This window comes from Euphorbia lathyris, chromosome 1 (genome assembly GCF_963576675.1).
Source record: "Euphorbia lathyris chromosome 1, ddEupLath1.1, whole genome shotgun sequence".
Lineage (NCBI taxonomy): Eukaryota > Viridiplantae > Streptophyta > Magnoliopsida > Malpighiales > Euphorbiaceae > Euphorbia > Euphorbia lathyris.
In genome coordinates, this window is record NC_088910.1 from 36,099,661 (window position 1) to 36,106,840 (window position 7,180).

Below are 7,180 nucleotides of genomic sequence, written 5' to 3' on the forward strand. Positions count from 1 at the left end.
TTCTTATCCTTCCTTTGACCTAAAACACATCCTACGGCTAAGTCACTTGCATCACACATGATTTCAAAAGGTAAATTCCAATCGGGTTTAGCAATTATGGGTGCACTGACTAAAGCTGCTTTCAATGTTTCAAAAGCTTTAACACAATCTTCATTAAAATCAAAGGTTGAATCTTTCATGAGCAAATTAGTAAGTGGTTTGGAGATCACAGAAAAGTTTTTTATAAATCGTCTGTAAAAACCTGCATGTCCTAAAAATGATCTTACTCCCTTAACAGTAGTTGGAGGGGGTAATTTTTCTATCACTGAAGTTTTTGCTCTATCCACTTCTAATCCTTTTTCAGATATTTTATGACCTAAAACAATTCCCTCGTCAACCATGAAATGACATTTTTCCCAGTTTAAGACTAAATTCGTCTCTTCACATCTAGACAATACTTTATCTAAGTTTCCTAAACATGCATCAAAAGAATCTCCATAAACTGAAAAATCATCCATAAAACTTCCATGATATCTTCAATAAAATCGTTAAAAATTGCAGTCATACAACGTTGAAATGTTGTAGGTGCATTACATAGACCAAAGGGCATTCTCCTATATGCAAAGGTTCCATAAGGACATGTGAAGGTTGTTTTATCTTGGTCATCCGGGTAAATATAAATTTGAAGGAATCCAGAATAACCATCGAGAAAACAATAAAAAGCATGACCGGCTATCCTTTCGATCATTTGATCGATGAAAGGTAAAGGAAAATGATCTTTCCTAGTTGCTTTGTTTAGGTTCCTATAATCTATACAAACCTTCTAACCGGTGGTGGTTCGCGTAGGTATTAATTCACCTTCTTCATTCCTTACAATAGTTATTCCTCCCTTTTTAGGTACACAATGGATTGGACTAACCCATTCACTATCCTAGATAGGATAAATGATTCAATTGTCTAAAAGTTTAGTAATCTCATTTTTGACTACTTCTTTCATGTTCGGATTTAAGCGTCTTTGCCTATCTGCTTTGGGTGGCTTATCTTCTTCTAAGTGAATTCTGTGCATTACAATACTAGGATTAATTCCTTTCAAGTCTGAAATTTGCCATCCCATACTTCCTATCCTATTTCTAACAACTTCTTTCAATTTTTCTTCTTGATCATTAGTTAACTTGTTAGAGATAATTATAGGTAGAGAATCGCCTTCGCCTAAGAAAGCGTACCTCAAATGGTTTGGTAATTCTTTAAGTTCTAATTTAGGGGGTATTACAATTGAAGGCGGAACTGGTCCATCTTCTCGAATCAAAGGCTCTGGGTCCTTATCTTCTAATTCTTCTCCCATTATAGGTTCTATTATTTCTTCAACCAAGTCTAGCTTCATACAAGCGAATTCCTCCATAGGATATTTCATCGCTTTGTTCATGTTAAACTCGATCTTATCTTCTCCTATCCTTAAAACTACTTTTCCTTCCGACACATCGACTAATGCACGTCCTGTGTTCATAAACGGTCTACCAAAAATTAGTGGACAATTAACGTCATATGCAAAGTCTAATATAACGAAATCGGTGGGAAAAATAAATTTGTCAACCTTAACTAAAACGTCCTCAATTATACCATATGGTCTCTTAGTGGTTTGATCCGCTAATTGCAAAACCATATTGGTACGTTTTATATCTTCTTCTAAACCTATCTTATTAAAAATAGACAACGACATTAAGTTTATACTTGCTCCTAAATCACAAAGACAACTTGGGAATTCAAGATCTCCCAATTTACACGGAATGGTAAAACATCCGGGATCTTTGAGTTTGGCGGGCAAATTGCTTGACACTATTGAACTACAGTCCTCAGTTAGTGAAATGGATGAAATTCCTTCCCAACTAATCTTCTTTGAAATTAAATCTTTTAAGAACTTACCATAGTTCGGAATTTGCGTAATCGCATCCATAAACGTCAAATTAATATGCAAATTTTTAAGTTTGTCCAAAAATGTTAAAAGCTGTTTGTCATAGTCCTTATTTCGGACTTTGTATGGAAAAGGTGGGTTGGGTACAAATGTTTTTGTATTAGAGTCAATTGGTGAACTTTCTGCATTTAATGTACCTTCTTTGGATTTTGGTAAATCAGTTCCTTGTAAAGTTGAGTCTTCGGGCATCTCCGGACCTAAGTAATTTTTCCCTGAACGAAGAGTGATAGCCTTTACATGCTCTTTCGGATTTTCTTTCGTATGGCTGGGAAGACTTCTCTCTTTTCGGGATGGAATTGATTTAGCAATTTGTCCAATTTGAACCTCCAAATTATGGATGCTAGATGAGTGGTTTTTAATAAGCTGATCGAATTTATTTTCGATCCGTTTAAAATCATCACCGTGATTACTTATTTTTCCACTGATAGCATCTATAAATTTGTCAATTTTAGAAGATAAAGTGCTAATCGTATCTCTTGATTGATTTTGATAATTGTTAGTACGATTTTGAGTAGCATTTGCATTATTGTTATTATCTTTCTAGTTAAAGTTAGGATGATTCCTCCATCCAGGATTATAAGTACTAGAATAAGGATTATTAGTTTGGTTTTGCCCTTGGACAAAATTTACCTGTTCGATCTCGCTGATACCTTCATAATCCACATCTGTTTGGACTGGATTACCGTTGGCATCACATGGTGCCATAAACCTATCAATTTTGTGCGATAAAGCAGAAAATTGGGCTTGTAACATCGCGACTGGATCAAGATTCACTATACCTTTAACAGATGATGTGGTTGAGGATGTTGGTTTCGCCACCGGTATGTGTCCACATTCCGCGGGCCACATACTGCTGTTGATTGCCATTTCCTCCAAAAGTTCTCTTGTTTGGGCTGATATTTTCTTCATAAATAATCCTCCCGACATAGTATCTAATGAACCTCTAGTTGTAGGATTTAATCCATTATAAAATGTTTGCATTAAAAGTGCATCGGGCAATTGGTGGTGTGGGCATAAACGTTGAAGTTCTTTAAAACGTTCCCAAGCGTCATAAAGAGTTTCATTATCATTTTGAGAAAACGATGTTAACTCTTTTATGACTCTTGCTGTTTTTGCTAAAGGAAAATATTTTGATAAAAATGCTTGTGCTAATTGTTCCCAAGTCGCAAATGTTGCGCCTAGCATAGAAGTTAACCACTCTTTGGCTCTATCCTTCAAAGTGAAAGGAAAGAGGTGAAGTTTGATTGCTTCAGCAGTCACATTTGGTATCTTAAATGTGTCACAAATTTCAAGGGAATTTGTCAAATGGGTGTTAGGATTTTCGTTAGGTAACCCGTAAAATGTTACATTATTTTGCAACATATTAAGCAATGGTGGCTTAATTTCAAATTGGTTTGCGGTGATTCTGGGTCTAACGATACTATTGGTTACACCGGCCACTCCTGGCCTAACATATTCCATAAGTGTTGGTGGATTTGCCATATTTTCTGGTTGTGGTTCTGAATTTTGTTTTTCTTTGTTTTTCTTGTCTTTCTTTTTCTTTTTAATGGTCTTTTCAATTTCTGGATCAATTGAGTTTGGTGCAATGCCTGAACTTCGAGAACTGCGCATGAACTTGAAATCTTACACGAACCGAAACTACCTTCGAAACAGAATTTGAAAGATAAATACGTTAGTAAAGTAAAAATTAATAAATTACAAAAGTTAAAATAAATATGTATAAACCTAGATTCGAAATAAAACACGAAAATCTAAATTTTTATTAAAAATTTTGGCGTTCCCCGGCAACGGCGCCAAAAACTTGTTGAGCGATATCCGCAAGTGCACGATTTCGCTTGTAGTAATAAAAAGATATCGATCCCACAGTGAACGTTTTTTAACGAAAACTTATTTAAGTGCAATTTAAATACGACTTAAGGTTTATAGAAATAGATAATCGTTATTTGAAATTGGTTATGAAATTGATAGAATAAGAATTGGGCTAGAATATGTAGAATGTTAGAAATCAATTCTATTTTGATTATGAGTTATAAAACAGAAACGTTTAGTGTTTAAAATAAGAGAATAATTGTGTTCATTTGCATTAAGCAAAGAAAACAACTTTAAACTTTGTATAAACTATAAAACTGTAATAGCGTAAACTCCTTCAATTAAAAGGCTTTGAACCGTAGACAATCTTCTTACGGTCGGGATAGATTGCTACCTTAATCAAATTAATTCTCGAAGAATGAATTTGCCTAAGTGTTCAACAAAGTTTCCTTGTAATGATTTTGAATTTAACTACGTTTTAATGAAAACACCAGAACTCACTTCCGATCGTTCTCAGAAGTGCTACATAAAAGTTTATTGAATTGCATGAACTTTATTAGATGAAGTATGAATTTGATACAAGTTTACAGAGAATAAAAAGCATGGAAGCATTCAAACGATATGAGAGTTCCGGGTCGTCAATCCTTTCCTCAAACCTCGTTAGAGTTTGTCAGGCTCGTGGGCCGAATCCTCTACTTAGTCTTCTCACTGAATCTTCGGAATAGAGACGGGTACTTCTACTACCAAAATGTAAACTAATATTTAACTGATCTTAATCTAAATCTAATTGCTACTATGTTTGGAATTAATTGGTAAACAATGTGTGTACATCAGATTGTTTTTACAAAATTAAACTTCTAACCCTGAATCATTTTTTGTCTCAGAATTTCTGCATAAATTCTGTACTAAATCTTTTCTTCAATTATATCTTCAACTTTGAAATCAACTCTTATTTATAGTTGTTGAAGAGTCGAGTTTCTGCTGCGAAGAGACGTTCTTATCCAATCGAACAGACGCGTATCTTTGAAAACGAACATGTGTAAGTTGTGCTGACAGGATTTCTGATCTTATCGAGAATGGAAATTCTCAGCCGTGAATAGGGAAACAGTTTTAAGTGTTCTGAACGCAAAGGAGGAAGAGCTGGGCGACACGGGATGTTTTTCCTGTCTCTGACTTCGTTCCTCGTCTTCGTTTCGGTGTGTTTGATTTTCGTCGTCTTTGACTCCTTTTGTACGGTTTTTCCTTCGTTTCTGACCTCTTTTCGTTCCTATTTGGATTTTACCAAACATTTAGGTACCTTGCATGAAAAAAACATATTCGGACATAAAAGTACTCTAAATAGATATAATCAGCACGAATTCGTAACAAAACTGATGTAAATATTGATGATATTTTAGGTATATTTTGGGCTTAACACCTGTTAACCTGACCCAATTCCGGCCCATTAGCTTGTGTAACGTTCTGTATAAGGCCATCACTAAATGCTTAGTTCTAAGATTAAAAGAACACCTCCAGTACCTCATGGGCCCGTGTCAGAGTAGTTTTGTTCCGGGTAGGCAGATTTCTGATAATGTTATTCTTATGCAAGAGGTTGTGCATTCCCTTAAACGAAGATCAGGTAGAACGGGAGTCATGATCCTTAAGCTTGATCTAGAGAAAACTTATGACCGCATTAATTGGGATTTCCTCCGTGATACGCTGGTGCTTCTTAATATTCCTCCTCATTGGGTGGACTTGATTAGGACTAGTGTTTCCACTCCCCGTATGTCAGTTCTGTGGAATGGAGAAGAGTCTCAGGAGTTCAGTCCGAACCGTGGTCTTCGTCAAGGGGATCCTCTGTCCCCTTATTTGTTTGTGCTTTGTGTTGAGCAGCTGAGCCATTTTATTGGTGATGCCATTGGGAATGGGAGCTGGAAGCCGATACAGGTGTCTAGAAGAGGTCTTAAGCTCTCTCATTTGATGTTTGCTGATGATATCGTACTGATGGCGCAGGCATCGGTAGATCAGGCCATCACGATGAAAGGCGTCCTGGACAGTTTTTGTTTTGCTTCAGGGCAGTGCGTTAGCTTCTCCAAATCAAGGGTCTCCTTCTCCTCTAATGTTCCGGAGTGGGTTGCTTCTAGGATTTGCACGGTGTTGCAAGTGGCACCGACTATGAACCTGGGTAAGTATTTGGGAGTGTTTCTCTTCCATAAACAAGTGGATCGCAGTGACTTCCAGCATGTAGTGGATAGAGTGCATAACAGGCTGAATGGGTGGAAGAGTCATTGCCTATCCCTTGCTGGTAGAACCACCCTGATTCGCTCTGTTGCCTCCTCTAGTCCTTCTTACATTATGTGTTGGGGTTTTGGTGTCCTATAGACAATTGTTCTAGGATACAAACTTAATGTAAATGAATTGTTCTTTATATCATTTGTTTTAATGAGATATATGTTTTATAACTATATAAAGGCAATCCCTTTTAAGCACTGAATAAAGTCTAATAAAAGGAAATCCGTAAGTTTGTTTAAAGTGATTATAAAGTGTTCATACAAGCATGAAGTGAGACAAAACTTTATAATAAACTAATAAACTTAAAACCACCCCAAGTCAAGTGATATGTTTAGGATTGATATATCACTGTTGAGACTTGTATGTAACAATGTCTTCTGTCCGACAGAAAGCTGATCTCACAAGCTTCATATATACAGATATCTGGACAGTTACATAGATCCGATGAAACGTTGTTCATTAGGATTGGGGATCCGATTTGAGATAACAGGATGGGTAGATTCATCCTTGTCACCTGTTCATCTCATTGGTATTAATAGGTATAACTAATCCTCAGACTCAAAGGAATGTTAATTGGTCATCCTGAATTACTGAATGTGAGACTTTGATCCTGCTGTCCCACGATCCTTAACAGAGATGACTCTGGGGTGTGAACGGCAAAGGTTGGGTGTCACAGGAGGTAATGTCAGGGTAGTTATACATTGGATTGAGCATTTATCACTCCCGATTAATGGGAGATACATCCAAGGATCGCTTGTGGAAGACTCGACTCTAAATCCTTGCAAGGTGATAGCTTAAGAGTAAGAAATACAGATTTCACTTAACCTATCTACTTGAGTTGACTCGGCCTGTACAAGTAAAACGAACGTCTCGCTATATGTGACTTGACATCACCCATAGTCATAAGATTCAGTTCAAGGATGTAGTTGATAAAGGATCGAATTATACTGTAACTAATACGGAAGGGTTAACGACAGAATCAACATGTCTTCTTAACAGACTCTAGGGGAATGATTACAGACTTGCCAATAACATACTCAGTACATCATTCCATTATGCAAAGATTAAATATAATTCTTGAAGAAATTAATTTAATAGTTGCATACGGCCAGAAGTAGTAAGAACCTAATGGATCACACATAAGACTTGGAA

At 36.4% G+C, this 7,180-nt stretch overlaps 1 non-coding gene across 1 annotated transcript; it reads left to right on the forward strand.

The window, feature by feature from the left end:
* Window positions 1–2,945: 2,945 nt before the first annotated feature.
* On the forward strand, window positions 2,946–3,052 carry LOC136216034 (small nucleolar RNA R71). The gene has a single exon (XR_010683030.1). It is a non-coding gene; the product is annotated as a small nucleolar RNA R71 (small nucleolar RNA).
* Window positions 3,053–7,180: the final 4,128 nt, after the last annotated feature.